The sequence below is a fragment of the Nothobranchius furzeri genome, chromosome 5 (genome assembly GCF_043380555.1).
Source record: "Nothobranchius furzeri strain GRZ-AD chromosome 5, NfurGRZ-RIMD1, whole genome shotgun sequence".
Taxonomy (NCBI): Eukaryota; Metazoa; Chordata; class Actinopteri; order Cyprinodontiformes; family Nothobranchiidae; genus Nothobranchius; species Nothobranchius furzeri.
The window spans coordinates 30,490,642-30,507,853 of NC_091745.1; the positions used below are offsets into that span (position 1 = coordinate 30,490,642).

Consider the following 17,212-nt stretch of genomic DNA (forward strand, 5'->3'; position numbering starts at 1 on the left):
TATTTACTGATACTAGCTGCTCTTGGTCGTAGGTGATCTTCTGGTGTCTGCAGCTGGTCTCCTCTGCTGTTGTCGTCAGGATCAGGAGCTTCCAGAAGAATGTGCCTTTCAATGACTCTTTCCCCCTTATTTGTTATATTAATTAAATAAATCTCAATTTATATATTTCCTGTTTTTGTTCATGTCCATTGTTACATCCCTTCTTTCCGTCTAGGAGTAGGTAAGGGGGTGAACACAGTATGTTTGAATTAAGGAAGACTTTAAGGTAAATGAGGAGAAGCAACTGAGTGTCGGGAGAGTAGTGTTTTCCAACAATGGTAAAGTAAAAGGGTTTATTAACACACGGGGTTTACAGTTATATAACAAGACACCAGAAATTAACCTAAAGAAACTCCCCCTTTCTATAAATAGGGAGTGTGCCAGCCACATAACAAACTTAACAAGTTCTAGCAGGTGTGAACCAGGGAGAACCTCAACAAGTCCCATTAAAAGGGGCCACCAAAAAATATGAGGACTGGAATGAGCTACTTTACACGGGGTGTAGGGCCCGGTGGCTTAACAAGGAGGGGAGATCACAGTGCTTAAACGACAGAGTACAAGCTGTAACACTCTAACCTCTCTGTTACTGTGTCTCCCCTGTCTGATGAAAATAGGAGGCTTAATATAGAATCCAGGTGTTGAGGATGTGATTGGAGTCAGCTGTCCATCAGTCTCTCTTCTGTCCTCTTGTGGCGGTTCTCAGGGCTCCAGAAGAGTATGTCAGCTGCATTTGGCTTACCAGGGCAGAGGTTCGTCGCATCCATAAATACTTAAACGTGCTTCAGTGTTTCCCCTAGGACATTTTCCAGCTGTGGCTTGGGGGGGTGGGGGTGGGGGGGGGCTTGGGGAGAAATTATGACACGTCTCTAAATAAAGTAAAATTTTCCAGTGCAGATTGGAGACAACCCATAGAAGCACTGATCTGATCTCATTTCAGAGAAAAATAGAACAGGTTAGATGCACCTAATAAATAAAATTACTAACAAACTCAGGAATCTTTCTTTGCTTCACTGTTCTGGTGCTGAGCATATCACTAATGCGGATCAAAGGAGATACACAGATGAATGCACCTCTTATTTATTATTTGGAGACTACATTTACTGCAGCTGGCAGAGGTAGATTTTTTTTCTATTGATACACCGAATTTACAGAATCATTTTAAATGTTAATAGGGGAAGACTACAGGAGGGAGCGGTAAAATACAGGGGGTCCCCAGCAAAAACAAGAAACTACGAGTCTGATGAAACCCGCTGGATTTCCATCAGGCAGTCACGGGGCAGCTCCAACGACCCAGTGGCTGTGCTGGGGTCAGTTATCGAGCCCAGTCCGGTACCGGCTCGGCCGTGAACGAGCCGAGGCGACGCCGTGCTCTGCTTAAGAAGAAGCGTTATTTTCCCGCTTCAGAAGAAGCGTCCAATGTGTTTTTACGCTTTCTCCGAGACATGTCACGTCGCTAAGTTGTTAGCGGTGCCGTATTACATAAATAGTGCAGCGTAGCCTGCTGGAGGTTTTAAGGGTTCAGATGAAACACCCGACCTCTCAGGCTGCTTACACATCAATCTTAAGTTGTCGCTGTTGCGCTCACGCCGTAATACAGTATTAGATGCGGTTAAAGTCAGACATGAAAAAATAAATAAATTTTACATGAATAAGTGATGCTTAGCCTGGTGGGGGGAGGAAAATCTGGCCTAATAAGCACGGGAGGAAACCCTGTCAAGATCGTCAACACTCGTTTATCTTAATGCTGTTGAAACATGTAAACCAAAAAGCATTATATCCACTGCTACCTTTCTAATTTTAAACTCAGTAACTTATGCTGTAACTGCACCTTGCTCTGCCTGCTCCTTTCTTCCTGCTGCCCGCCGGCTGTGATCACAAGCGACAACATAGTAGTTCCCGCTGCTTCTTCGGGAAACAGCGAATAAATAAATAAATAAAACTTGGGATCTTGTAGGCGTGGCGGTAAGATTTCAGCCGTGGCGGGCCGCCACGGCTACGCCTATGTAAGGGAAACCCTGTGCTTGAAATTAAAACAAGCTTTTAACAGTGAGGTGCTAGTTTTATTCATCACAATAGAGCTAGTTAAACATGCAACAATGTGATAATTCAATTAATGTAATTTATAAATATCCATTAAAATATCAAAACTGGAATCAAAATGAGATATTTGGCAGCACAAAAAACGTGTCAAACACAATATTTATTAAAATAATTGTAGGCAGACAGGAGACAGAGCTGATGGAGGTTCTCAGTCATCGAAGGATGGCTGAAGGCTTTCCAGGAACAGGAGATGTGGTGTTGTCTCTTCTCTCTCTATTCTGCCAGATGAGCTGATAGGTTACAGGTGTGTGAGGAGGTCCTCATGCTGTCATAACCAGATGACATGAGTTATCAGGTAATCAGCCAGGCTAATGATGAGATGCAGAAAGAAAACAAATCCAGGACAGTGTACAATAATATGTGGTGTTGCTCACCTTATGTGCTCTTATAGAGTATTAACGTGTGCCTGCCTCATGGTGTAGAGTCCATATTTTGCTGAGTGTGCTGCAATAATGCATGTTATTAGTTAAATTACTTTTGATAGCAAATAACAAAATGTTTAATGTAAAAGTTATTTACCAGGTGAATCAGCTCACACGTCACCACCAAGTGTCACAGGGCCAGAATCAGTAGCCTCCTTCATGATGTCATGATGTAATCACATACTTATTTAATTGTTAATATCTTAAAGGAGACATAACATGAAAAACCCACTTTTTTATCCATTAACACAGTGTGTTTCACATTTTAAGTGTCTAAGTGAGCAAAAAGGCTTATATTATTCACTGGAGTTGCTATTTAGATATTTAATAATTAAGTTTTGGGCATATTTGTCCACCCGTTCAGTTTTTCACATTATCTATTACATCAGTAATTTATTTCGTCAGGATAACTACCAAATATGGTAATGGCCCTCGGCTAAACACAGAGCCAATCCGCCATTTTTTCTTCTCGCTAAGATTTTTTGTAGTCCTATTGGAAAAATGCAGAATGTCTGGTTATTTTAGCCACACACAGCTCAAAACTGTTCCTCGTTTTAAGGAAGGGTGGTGTGGCAGTATTTAAACCCAGGAGCTGAGGACACTACTGCTAAAAAAACACAGAAGAAAAAGTAGCGTGTGTGTGTGTGTGGTGTGTGTGTGTGTGTGTGCGCGTGTGCGTGCGTGTGCGCGCGCGCGGTTCGTTCGTTCGTGTCTCCAGGCTAGTGGCTAAGTACTGAGGGCTTCATCTATCTAAAAGGAGTCATTTCCATCTGAATGTGGCAGCACCGGGACACAGCAGCAGAGCGGTAAGCTTCATATCACTCTAAAATGTCGACAAACTTTACTTTAGATTTACGGGCATTAGCAGCACTAAAGCATTAGCATCCGGCTTGCTATCGCTAGCACAGTATGCTAGTAAAGTTAGCACCCAGATTAATGTGGATTTGGCTGATTTTCGTGGAATAAAACGTGATTTCTGATCAACGCCTTCTTTTACACCAGATGATAACCTTCCACTGATTGTAACAGCAGAGAGCCTGTGTGTTATTCTACGTGAGTGTGATGTAATCTTAGCATCCAGTAAATAAAGTCCCATATCAGCTAAAATGCAGCGTGACAAAGTCATTAAAGTGCGTCAACACAGTGGATTTAATACAAGTTTTAAAGAACAATCTCTGAGTGGAGTGAGGTTAGTTTTTTGTCTCACTGCAGATATAAAAACTAACTCTGCATCAGTCAGACGCAGCAAAGCTCACCGTCTGTATGAGCGTGAGCGTCGGAAAGCTGATAAAATCAGCTGTAAAATAATTAAAACAAAACTAAAAATGCTCCTTTGCTTTTTACAGTCCACTTCCAGAAGGCTGGAGCCGTGTTTCACTGACAGGCTGTCAGACTAACGCCCTGATGAGCTCAGCTGTGACAAACTGGTCTGATGTTTAGGTAAGTGAAGATCTGCTTCTCCAAGGCCTTGAGATGCTAGTAAAAATAATTTAGCCAGCTTGCTGTTACTTTTCTTCTCCTCTAAGGAACACAGAACGTTCAGATGTTGGACCTTCACTTCACCTACTGAGGAAGGAGACCCACCAGTAAAGAGATGGTCTGGACCAGACCAAAGTGAGTGATGACACACCTCAGCCACCCTCATCATTAAGAACACCTCACCCCCTGAATCACTCCGTCTGATGACAGCAGAGTGATTTATTTGATGTTTTACTTGTTTAGTCTGTTTAGAAATTATTGAATTACATTATTTTCTGTTAACAACCATCTGATCTGGATGTGTGCAGAATAACTTTCCCCAAATTCAGCAGCAGCTGGCCTGTAAAAACAGCTGCAGCATGTAGTAAGTCTGTCTGCGCTGCTCTCTAATGAGCTTCCTTTCATAAGGAATCATTTGTATAATTTTAGTGTCACTATTTTATTACATTTGTAAGAATATGAAGTCACTGCAGCAAAGTGAACTTGTGAACAAACACAAACGTGACTATAAACATGAAAGCTAAAGAAACAACTTTCCTAAAGCTGCTTGTAGACAAATATGTCATTAAAGTTATTGTCTATCATTGCAGAATATGACAATGACATCATGGAACTGGTCTTTGGAAAAGTTTTCCCTGAACCAACTCCGTTTCTAGATGAGGTAGAGAAGATCAGCATCTCACCAACTCTCTGGTCTCAGAGACAACGGAGGTCTCCCACTGTTATCCAGGACCAGTTTGAAGCCCACATACTGCCCCTCCCTCATCATTAGGAAACATCAATCCGTATCCTGAGGACAACAGAAGACGGCAGGAGGACAGGAACTCTGAGACCTAGATACCACCAGCACCGGGACCCAAAGCACCTGTGTGCACAACGCCTGTTTAACTACTAAAGCCTGTTTATTATATTGTTCTACTTATTTGCTGTGAGGTTAATACTTAGAAAATTTGTATATTAATGTAAACAATTAAAAAAATCACTGATTGTATGTTTTCTTTTAGATGTAATGGTCCAAACTCAGCCTTGTAGACATTTATTGCATCCTGTAGGTAAATACACAGAACAGGCTCAGATCCAGGATGACCCAGCATGCTCTTCTTCCATTCTGGCTGTTAGGGATTGTATCAATAACTCAATGCCTACTGATGTTTTCACCTAACGGTATTTATTTAGAATGCAGGTAAGATTTAACTATATTTGTTAGCAAAGCAGACTGATCTTGGGAATTTCACTGCAGCACTGATGTCCACCTCTCTGTACACATTAGAGAGAATTACCACTTTACAGCTAAACACATTTAATAAAGATATAGGCTACACATTGCAGACAATAAAAAAGTTGTAAGCATTAGAATTATAATGATCACATTAAAGAACATTTGGAGGAATGTTCTTTATTTGTCACTAGAATCTCAAATCTTTAAATTAAAATGTAACTGCTTTTTATCCATTTTCAGCCATTAAGACACCCAATATTAAATAAGACTACTTATAAAATTATTTATAATTATATGTATGTATATACATATATATATATATATAGAGATCTTAATAAAATATATTCTTTTAATGGTGTTTTAATGAGCTGTATCATTTTTTAAAACATTTTTTATAGAAATAAATAAGCAAGCAGCATTCCTTGTGTGTGTGTGTGTGTGTGTGTGTGTGTGTGTGTGCGTGCGTGCGTGCGTGCGTGCGCGCGCGTGTGTGCCTGCTGCTTGTCCTTCCGTCGGCCGTCACGGGTGTGTGTGTGTGAGTGACTGCAGACAAATGCATGAGAGAGTTAGCAGCCTTGAAACAGCTTGATGAACTACTCTCCCCACATGTTTTAAAAATGCTAATATGCTACGCTAAATCTGCTATGCTAAATAATGATTTCTCTATAGAACTACAAAGCCCGACTGGGGGAGGAGAGTACAGGTCTGCACTATGGAGGGGGGGCGGAGTTTACAGCTCCTCCTCCAGTTTAAAGAGACAGTACCCCAAAACGGCTCGTTCTCAAGACTCTCCTCAGAACAGGGGTAGATGAGGGTCTGTAGAGCAACAATAATGAGGAAATCAGACCAAAGAACTGCAGTTCCACTGTATTTAGACCCCCAACTGAAGGATTTAGATGTAAAAAGGAATAACTTAAAAGCATGTTATGTCTCCTTTAAAAATTTTGAAATGTTAAAAAAAAATTTTTTTTTTTACCTTGAACAGTTCACTGAGCTTGCACTGTCAGTGAGGTGGAAGCTGGAATCAACAGCAGACACCTCACGTCTTGGTCTTTTCAGGGGTGTGGACGCTGCTCTGGGACTTTCTGGAAGATGAATTTCCATCATGGTCCCTGTGTCACAAGACAGTCTGCGGCTCTGAGCTCTATTCTGGCTGACTATGTAAAAAACAAACAAACAGCACATTTATAAGTGTTTAAAAGAGCATAAATTCACATGTAACAATAATCTGCAAAACAAATTAAAACTAGAAGGTGATAATGAAATGTTTACATAGAAGATTATTAAAAATAATTCACCTTTGCTACGGTTAACGCTTCACGTCAGCCTGGACAAGTGCATTCTTGCAGCTAATCAGTCTGACAGCCAATATCTTGGGTAGATTTAGCCTGAAAAAAAATAGAAGCACATTGCTGTTGGAGTTTATAAAGTCAGATAATATACAAAAGAAACTGTCCTATATAGGCGCTTTATAACATTCCTAGTGTGTGATCGTTGTTATAACATAAAAGTCAGTGACTCTCCATATCATATGTGACTGACTGTCAGTCACATATGATATGGAGAGCCTGAAATGCGACCTCCTGAACAGAATTCCTCACGGAATGGGGTCACAAGCTGGATTTCATGCTGTAATGCTGTCTGTCAACTAGTGCTGCGTTAGTTAGAGACACTGTTGCAGAATTACCGACTGACACATAAACAACCCGAATTTTCTCCAAGCCATGTGGACCGTTTTGTCGGCCAGGGCTTCGAGATATGACCCGATTCGCCGCTGATTCTAACCTTACATCCCTTTCCACATTTTGTGAAGTTGACAAATCTGCCCGAAGGCAGCGCAGGCTGATATTAGCTAAATGGAGTGAACCACGTCTCTCAAACTTTGCATTTAGGTAGGGAATTGTCTTTAGAAGATGTTAAAACTTTTATTTAGCTTACTCACCTCAGACTGGAGCCTGCCATGTTGGGGAGCAGAGTCGGTGGGCTGCATCTAAATCGCGGAATAGCCACGGTGGGCACAGCCTCCCTCTTCAAACGGAGACGTGCAGAATCGCGGGTAAACTGCTGGTTGCAAACTACAGCACCAGGCAGGAGCTGAATGTTTTCCAGACACCGATTGCGCGCAACCACTGGCGCCTAATTTCTAAGTCCAGCGGAAAGGAGTGCAACCCCACAGAGCCACCGCAACCATACTACACTACACCTTCTCACCATACTAACAGGATATGGAGCACTAAACCTGAACTACTTTCCTGATTACACTAACAGCCAAAAACTAACTAAACTACAATATCCAACAGCCAAACTAACACTAAATAAGTATGTTTAACACTAAAAGCTATGCTAAAGACTAGGATATGCTAATGCTATATGCTAATGCTGAACTACGGCTAACCGTCCTACACTCGCTTGTAAATCCAACTCCCAACTCGCCACAAGGCGTGGCCGAGACTCTCGATGCTTTATAACTTTGACACAGAGCTGCTTCGTAGTACTCTACTGGTTTACGTAGTATCTTACTCTTTAGCCATTGGCTAAAATTTATTCAAAATGTCTCAAATTCTATGTTTTAAGCTGAAGGTGGCGCTATACTGTGGTATTTAGGCAGAATTTTTAATTTTTAAAGAAAATGCACCAAAATGCTAAAATAATGAATACACACATTTAAAACACTATTAGACACTCATCTATACAGTTCATCAGCAAAAAAAAGTTAATTTAGACGTTACTTGCTCTTTAAAATGTAGCGAATTACAATTATTTTTTAAAAATGTACACAAGTAAAAGTAAAAGTACAGATTTTAAAAGCGACTTAAAAAGTATAAATACACAAACAAGCTACTCAATTACAGTAACGTGAGTAAATGTAATCCATTACTTTCCACCTCTGGTTTCAACTAGTTCAAGCCCAGTTCAGTTATTGAAAAATAACTGAAGGTGGTGCAACAGTGATTTACGGGAGAGGAGAGGAAAAGTGGTGACTAAGGTTGTTTATTTTGCCAGTTTAATCTGGTTTCTACTAGTTCAAGCCCAGTTCACTTGATTTAGCACACCTGGTGGGGAACATAGAGGGCGGTATTTACAAAAGATAAGTGTTAGCTAGTTTACGAACGTTAGTTTATATTCTCCACGCTGCTCCTTTGCCAGAATTCATTCTGATGGATTTATAACATTATGTGATTAACAACATTTCACTTTATACTGGAGTCGATTAAAACAATAGGGATGTACAAAGTTCACCGGTTATCTGGCGTTACCTGCCTTAAAGGTCAAAACCGGTCACTAAAGCGTTACCCGGCTAATTGCTTTTCACGCCCTTCAGCTGCTGTTGTGTGTAATATTGTAGTGGTTAAATGTGTTCAGTCAGTAATGACGGCAGTACAGAACAGTTTTCATTTGCATTCACTAGTGATTTGGGCTGGACGATATAGAAAAAATGTATATCGATAACAATTTGTTAATATTGATCGATATTGATAATAATTGAATAATTTATTAGAAATTGTAGAACTATATTTTCCGTGCGGCCCTGGCCATTTTATTTATGGTAAGTTTACTTTTACCTCTTCTCCCTGAAGCATCTTGCTGCCTCATGCTCTGTTTTGGCTTGAGAAGAGGAAGGCCTGGTGATGTAGCATGCCGAGTCTGTGGTTTTGATTGGTTAAGTAGTGAGTCTGATATGCTGCTACCTGATAGGTTATAATGAAAAAAAGGAATCGACTAGGGCTGCACAATATATTGAAAAATTATCGTCATCGCGATAACAGGACGTGCGATACGCCCATCGCAAAGCACGTCAAAAACGGCGATAAATGTTTGGTTCAAACATTTCCATACATCAGCTTTTTGTAAACCAGCTCTGTTTTTTACGCGGAAGTATTATTTGACCAATCGAATGTAGCCCTTCTGATATGCGGCCATCTGATATGCGGCCAATCAGATGGGTCCGTTCACGTAATACGCCCACCCCCTACGTAGACCCTTACTCCAAAATTCCACTAGCTCCGCTCCGCCCCCGCTTTCCGCTGCCGCTCGCTTCCCTTGTTCGTCATGCTGGCTCAGATTAACGAACGCACTTTGTGCTGAGGTTTCTGGAATCCGCGCTGCTTTCAAAAGTGAACGGTGTCGTTAAGCAGCTGATAATAACCGGGCTGACTCAAAATAGTTCTTGTCTTCGCTTGGTAACAAAGGTGAAGCAGTTCAGATAAGCAGAGTGCATGAAAGACCTTGGCCACTATCTCATGTAGATTAGGCTGTCAGAGACTTTATATCTCTGCTCGAGCAGACACAGCAGATCTTGACCTTTAGGTCATAAACAGGACATTCATGACCATACATATCCCCCCTTTTCAAGGGCATGGTGGTCCAGGCAGAGACCACCTGACGTTGAACAAACCAGAGGCCAGAAGGACACCGTCGAGAAAGCAAGGTGTAATTTCCCAGGCAGAGGCCAAAAGTGGTGAGGAACGAACCCCACACCGAAGGACAGTCACGGATCATTTCCTTTGGAAGCGGTCAAATCAACAGTCAGTAGATCATTAATATATCCACAGGAAGGGAATAATTCAAGCAGCAGCAGAATTTTGTATCTCCGCGTGGAGGGAATAATTCAAACAGTAATTTGGGACTGGCAAGTCCGGGCAATAGAGATCACCCCCCTTACGAAGTAGAAGGCCTAGCGGAAGGCACGGGAGGTGCCAGCGGAGGTACAGGTGTGGGAGCGACCGGCGCAGGAGCGACCAGCTCAGGTTGCGGTATCTGGACAGCCAGGGCGTTGCGGACAACCGGCACAAGATAGGAGGTTACCGACGCTGCGGACCGAGTCCCATAGAGAGGTCATCCGTGCGGAGCAGTGACGGAACAGGAAAAATGACAACCCCAAAGACAGACAAAGGTTTAAGCATGCAGTGAATAATACGACAGAATCAGCGGAGGACCAGGAATAAGACACTGGTTGAAACCTGAGACTGGGATCTGCTGACAACTCACGCAGCACCCTGTTCACCGCACCAACCCGAACCATGGTTGGGACCACTGAACGTAACACGATCCACCGTAGCTGGAGAAAGAGCAAAGGAGATGTTATCATAGAAAGGAGAAAACTCCACAACAGACCTATGCTCACCAGGATCCAAGTAATATAGAGAGACCTCACCTACAACACCTCCTATAACAGGACGTGCGATAGGCCCATCGCAAAGCACGTCAAAAACGGCGATAAATGTTTGGTTCAAACATTTCCATCCGTGTCATACATCAGCTTTTTGTAAACCAGCTCTGTTTTTTACGCGGAAGTATTATTTGACCAATCGAATGTAGCCCTTCTGATATGCGGCCAATCAGATGGGTCCGTTCACGTAATACGCCCGCCCCCTACGAGCTGCCCCGCGCTGCTCGGCTGTCTCCATCCGAAGGTTGAGATGTTTGCCAGCCAACATAACCGCTCTTGTTTTCGGCACCACCACTTCCTCCGCGCGCCGACACCGGAGCGTCAGAGACGGTGCTGCCGAGCGGAGCTTCCCGGGCTGCGCTTACTTTGGGCCGCCGTGCCGCTGCCTGGTTCACCCGCTCCAGCACAGACTGTATCCCCAAAATTCCACTATCTCCGCTCCGCCCCGGCTTTCCGCTGCCGCTCGCTTCCCTTGTTCGTCATGCTGGCTCAGATTAACAAACGCACTTTGTGCTGAGGTTTGTGGCTCCGGTTAGCTTCCAGCTAAAAGGCTACAGCAGCACTCTCCTCCCAGTCCCACCCTGCTAAAGAGGGCCTGGAAAAGTTCCCCCACACATCAAAGTGATTTTTCATTTCTGAGCTTTTATAACCTTGTTAATCAGGATAGTTGATTTGCTGCTGCACATAAACTGTCAGTCAGAAGCTCTGCTAGCCGGTTATCTTAGAGGAGCTTGTTCAATTTGTTAGCTTGTTATCAGAATCATAGTTGCAGTTTCACCATCTGAGCTGCTTTTTAAGATCTAGGTAAACTTGTTCTATTTGGGGTTAAAAACAAACGTTTCACATATTTTCCATGTAGTTTTTTGCCAGTTCGTCTTCTGAAAGGTAGACAATTGTTTTTCTCTTTCCCTCAGAAAATCTTAATAATCTCCTTGTTTGGCCCAGCACAGTTCACTTCCCAGTTACAGCAACAGCCTTATATCATAACCACATAAGTGGAGAAAATGCTCAGGAGCAATGAGAGAATTTGCTGTTGCATTTAAGTGATGTTAACTATTATTTAACATTTAAACTTATTTTCTGATTTTTTTTTATTTATTCAAAAACCCTGGTAAGGGAATACAGAGGTACCGCTTTGCCAAGAGGCTAACTCTGGGATATGTTGTGGAGTGGATCTTCCACCATACCAGTGGATTGGTTTCACTGTCTGCATTTGGCACTTGCAGGTAACTGTTTAGTTCAGCCTCTACAGCTTGTTCATCTGTTTGACCAGATGTGGAAGCAGCAAAGGACTTTTTGAAAAAGCTGCCAAGAGTCTTTTTTGTTACATTCATTGGTGCAGCAGAAGATGTGGCTTCTGCTGAGGTAGTTGGTCTGGACTGGGAAGTCTTCCATTCGTCCAACATCTGAGACACAGCGTTGATCTTTAAAGCCTCTTTTTTGTCAGCCTGGATGTAGTTGGTCTTGAAGCGAGGATCAACAAGGGTTGCCATGCTCAGGAGGTCATCAGTGACATCATCATCATATTTTTCATTTAAGTAGCAGGTGACTGAATTCTTGATGGCCTTGGTAAGTTCTGTGTCAGTATCATCTGGCTTGAAGACCTCTTCATTAGAGCTGAAGGACAGGCTTCATACAAGAGATTCTGACATGTGCTTCTCCAGAAAGGGCGTCAGTAAAGTCAACCAGGGGATGTAGGGCCTTGTGGACAGACTCTAGAACATCTATGTCCTGCCATGAAGGAATCAGGTGCCTGTTTTTTCTGTCATCTGACAAAACCTTTGCAATAGCCTTCTCCTGCTCCAGAATTCTTGCAATCATTGCATGATGCGACCCCCACCTGGTGGGGATTCTGTGATCAACTTGTGCTTTGGCAGTTTAAGTTCATGCTGGGCAGCTGCTAGTGCTTTTTTCTTTTTCCATGAGTAAGAAAAAGCACTGACCAGTTTTTTGGACACACCAACAGCTCTCTCAATCCTCTTGTCTTTCATGCTTCCACCTGAAAAAAATATTAAATAACTTAACAAATCTGAATATTACTAGAATTGACATAGAGACTGCAAAATGCAAAACCTACAAACTCCATAAAACAATTTTAGTTTGCATTTTTTTCAAATGCTATTAATCAAGAGATAACCAAAAACTGGGTTCAGTCAGTGTCAGACAACAAAAAGCTTTCAGTTGATCCAGAATGGTACAGCAAGAGTCCTGATAAATACTTTTCAACCTCTTAGGGCCCTGTGTTCACACATATATGGACATTGGCTCCTTGCACTATGAAATGTTATAATCTTCACCTTAGACCTTTTTGTTATCATTTATAGACACATGATATTGACTATGTTAACTTTTTAGGCCCGAGCAGCGAAAGCGCTGCGAAGGCCTCTTGTTTTTGTTGCTCTGATTATTAGGCCCGAGCAGCGAAAGCGCTGCGAAGGCCTCTTGTTTTTGCTCTGTTTATTCTTTCTTTTTATTTATTATTCTTAGCCCGCTTTGAATGGCTTTTTGGGGACCTTACCATACCCCAAAACTCACAATATTTTGCAGACATGTCAGGCCTGGTGAAAAATTTGATATTTTAAAGGTCCCCAAAAAATCGCAAAGAAAATGGCTGAACAGCGCCCCCTAGAAAGTGAAAAAAAAAACCCCTCTCCATAAAGCTTAGTTTATCGTACAGTTATGAAATTTGGTACACTTGTAGTACTCAACAGTCCGCACAGAAAAGTCTCTTGCAAGCATGGTCAATATCAAACAGGAAGTCGGCCATTTTGGGTTGAAATGGCGATTTTTAGCCGTTTTTGCCGTTTTTAGGGTCCGTTTCTGATTGGATTGCTCGATCATTTTTCGCACGATCAACTCAAAAATTGTGTAAAATTGCTCATAAGGGATGGGCGAACAAAATGAGACAAGGATTCTGACTTTTCGTGTATGCTGAAGGGGCGGGGCCAGGCCTCGAAGTTTGACTACTCGCCAAAAAATTTTAAATTGCTATAACTTAATAACTGAAAGGAATAGAATTACCAAACTTTCTGTGGTCATTCGTCATCCTGCCACAAAGTAATTTGAATGGTCGGATGATGACATCACACTAGCCCCGCCCCCTCAGGACCCAAAAGGTCAAGTTTTACTGTGAAAGGTCCCAAATTGCCCCATTTCACTTAATCACCACAAACTTGTAGCTGGTAACTCAAGACAAGTGGAGGTTGCTTGGCGTCACTTTATGGGAGTTTTCGGCAGAAGGCGGGGCTGTGGCGGCGCGGCGAAGTCAGGCGTACCGCCGTGGCCTTACGTTTGCCTTCCATTTCGTCATTTCTAAAGATATCGTCACGAAACTTGTTGTGAGTGATCCTAGTCCGGCCCCTCAAACAATCTGATGTGAACATCCGGTGGGCGTGGCCTATTTTCTGAAATAGCGCCCCCTAGGACCATTAAAACTGTCAGCCCCAAGCCATGCTTTGACTGAGGAGTACGAAATTTGGTACACTAATGTGGTGTCTCAGGACCTACAAAAAAGTCTCTTGGAGCCAAGTGCAAAGTTGCACAGGAAGTCGGCCATTTTGGTCCAAGTACGCAATTTAGTGGTTTTTGCACACGTTGTTTGGAGAGTGATGCTCCGTCGCCATTTTCACCAATCTCCTTCAAACTTCTGCGATCTGCTCTTAAGACATAGAGGAAAAAATTCAACCGTCGGATTTTTCAAAAGTTGAAAGGTGTGGGCGTGGCTAAGCCTCAAACTTTGACCTGTCGCCGCACCACTCTTTTTTTCACAGCTCCCTACTGGACTCCTTTTACCCAATCAGCAGGAGTCTCTGGCAAATAGCAGTAGACAACTTGAGGTCACTTGGTATCCAGTACTGGAAGGTTTCAAAAAAAGGCAGGGCTTTGGGAGCATGGCGAAAATCGCCATCACGCCATGGAAATACGTTTGCCTCTCATTTCTTCATTTATCGTGATATCGTTACGAAACTTCTTGTGAGTGATCCTAGTCTGACCACAAAGAGACATAGACAGCTGAAATATGTGGGCGTGGCCTAATTTCTGAAATAGCGCCCCCTAGGACCATTTAAACTAATAGCCCCAAGCCATGCTTTGACTGAGGATTACGAAATTTGGTACACTAATGTGGTGTCCCAGGACCTACAAAAAAGTCTCTTGGAGCCAATCACAAAATTGCACAGGAAGTCGGCCATTTTGGTCCAAGTACGCGATTTAGTGGTTTTCGCACACGTTGTTTGGAGAGTGATGCTCCGTCGCCCTTTTCACCAATCGCCTTCAAACTTCTGCTATATACTCTTAAGGCATAGGGGAAAAAATTCAACCGTCGGATTTTTCAAAAGTTGAAAGGTGTGGGCGTGGCTAAGCCTCAAACTTTGACCTGTCGCTGCGCCACTCTTTTTTTCACAGCTCCCTACTGGACTCCTTTTACCCAATCAGCAGGAGTCTCTGGCAAATAGCAGTAGACAACTTGAGGTCACTTGGTATCCAGTACTGGAAGGTTTCAAAAAAAGGCGGGGCTTTGGGAGCATGGCGAAAATCGCCATCACGCCATGGAAATACGTTTGCCTCTCATTTCTTCATTTATCGTGATATTGTTACGAAACTTCTGGTGAGTGATCCTAGTCTGACCCCAAAGAGACATAGACAGCTGAAATATGTGGGCGTGGCCTAATTTCTGAAATAGTGCCCCCTAGGACCATTTAAACTATTAGCCCCAAGCCATGCTTTCACTGAGGATTACGAAATTTGGTACACTAATGTGGTGTCCCAGGACCTACAAAAAAGTCTCTTGGAGCCAAGCACAAAATTGCACAGGAAGTCGGCCATTTTGGTCCAAGTACGCGATTTAGTGGTTTTCGCACACGTTGTTTGGAGAGTGATGCTCCGTCGCCCTTTTCACCAATCTCCTTCAAACTTCTGCCATCTGCTCTTAAGACATAGAGAAAAAAATTCAACCGTCGGATTTTTCAAAAGTTGAAAGGTGTGGGCGTGGCTAAGCCTCAAACTTTGACCTGTCGCCGCGCCACTCTTTTTTTCACAGCTCCCTACTGGACTCCTTTTACCCAATCAGCAGGAGTCTCTGGCAAATAGCAGTAGACAACTTGAGGTCACTTGGTATCCAGTACTGGAAGGTTTCAAAAAAAGGCAGGGCTTTGGGAGCATGGCGAAAATCGCCATCACGCCATGGTAATACGTTTGCCTCTCATTTCTTCATTTATCGTGATATCGTTACGAAACTTCTGGTGAGTGATCCTAGTCTGACCCCAAAGAGACATAGACAGCTGAAATATGTGGGCGTGGCCTAATTTCTGAAATAGCGCTCCCTAGGACCATTTAAACTAATAGCCCCAAGCCATGCTTTGACTGAGGATTATGAAATTTGGTACACTAATGTGGTGTCCCAGGACCTACAAAAAAGTCTCTTGGAGCCAAGCACAAAATTGCACAGGAAGTCGGCCATTTTGGTCCAAGTACGCGATTTAGTGTTTTTCGCACACGTTGTTTGGAGAGTGATGCTCCGTCGCCCTTTTCACCAATCGCCTTCAAACTTCTGCTATATACTCTTAAGGCATAGGGGAAAAAATTCAACCGTCGGATTTTTCAAAAGTTGAAAGGTGTGGGCGTGGCTAAGCCTCAAACTTTGACCTTTCGCCATTACTTGACTTAATAACTCCCATGTGCATGATCAGATCTTTTTCGAACTTTGTCTGTGTGATCATTGACCATATCTGTAAACAATGACAATGTGGACAGCTGACATCATCTAAGCCCCGCCCCCTGACTAAAGGAAGTTATTATTAGGCCCGAGCAGCGAAAGCGCTGCGAAGGCCTCTTGTTTTTGCTCTGTTTATTAGGCCCGAGCAGTGAAGCTGCGAAGGCCTATTGTATCTGCTCCGTTTATTATTATTAGGCCCGAGCAGTGAAGCTGCGAAGGCCTATTGTATCTGCTCCGTTTATTTTATTTTTTTTTTTTCTTTCTTTCTTTCTTTTTTTTTCTTCCGCGTCTTTGGATGGCCTTTAGGGGGTCTTAGCATATCCAAAAAGTCACCAAATTCTGGCCCAATATAGAAAGTGCGTGAAATTTACGTATTTCACTGGCAACGTGAAAGTTGGTAAAAAAATGTTTCAACAGCGCCCCCTGGAAAATTAAAAATACCCCTCCGCTTTGACCTTTTTTCATAGTAGAGTGATGAAATTTGGTACACTTGTAGAACTCAACAATACGCACAGAAAAGCCTCTTGCACCCATGGTCAATATCAAACAGGAAGTCGGCCATTTTGGACTAAAGTGGCCATTTTGACCCCGTTTTGGCCATTTCTAGGGTCTATATTTGGTTTAACAGTTTGGTCATTTTTCGCACGATCGTCTCAAAAATAGTGTGCGATCGAACAGAAGCGATGGACAATTAAAATGAGACAATAAAATTGACTTTTCGTAAATACTGAAGGGGCGGGACCAGGCCTCAAAGTTCGAGCACTCGCCAAAAAAATTCAAATTGCTATAGATTCATAAATGAAAGAATTACAGTTAAAGAAATGTTCTAAGGACAATCGTCGTCGCCCTCCGAAGACAAATGAATGGTCGATTGATGATGTCACATAAGCCCCGCCCCCTCAGGACTTAAAAGGTCAAGATTTACTGGGAAATTTTCCAAAATTCGCCCTTTCCAATAATCACCCCAAATTTGTAGCGGGTAACTGAAGACAAGTTGGGGTTGCTTGGTGTCACTTTATGGGAGTTTTCTCCAGAAGGCGGGGCTGTGGCGGCGCGGCGAAGTCAGGCGT

The 17,212-nt window shown here is 42.8% G+C and overlaps 1 protein-coding gene and 1 long non-coding RNA gene across 3 annotated transcripts in view; both read left to right on the plus strand.

Annotated features, from left to right (window-relative positions):
- Nucleotides 1–17,212, plus strand: part of LOC107373399 (uncharacterized) — a 74,119-nt gene that overhangs the window by 12,409 nt on the left and 44,498 nt on the right. The gene's annotated exons all lie outside the window — the stretch shown is intronic.
- Nucleotides 3,782–4,817, plus strand: LOC129155646 (uncharacterized). Its single transcript, XR_008560139.2, has 3 exons — nucleotides 3,782–4,001; nucleotides 4,088–4,175; nucleotides 4,631–4,817. It is a non-coding gene; the product is annotated as an uncharacterized lncRNA (long non-coding RNA).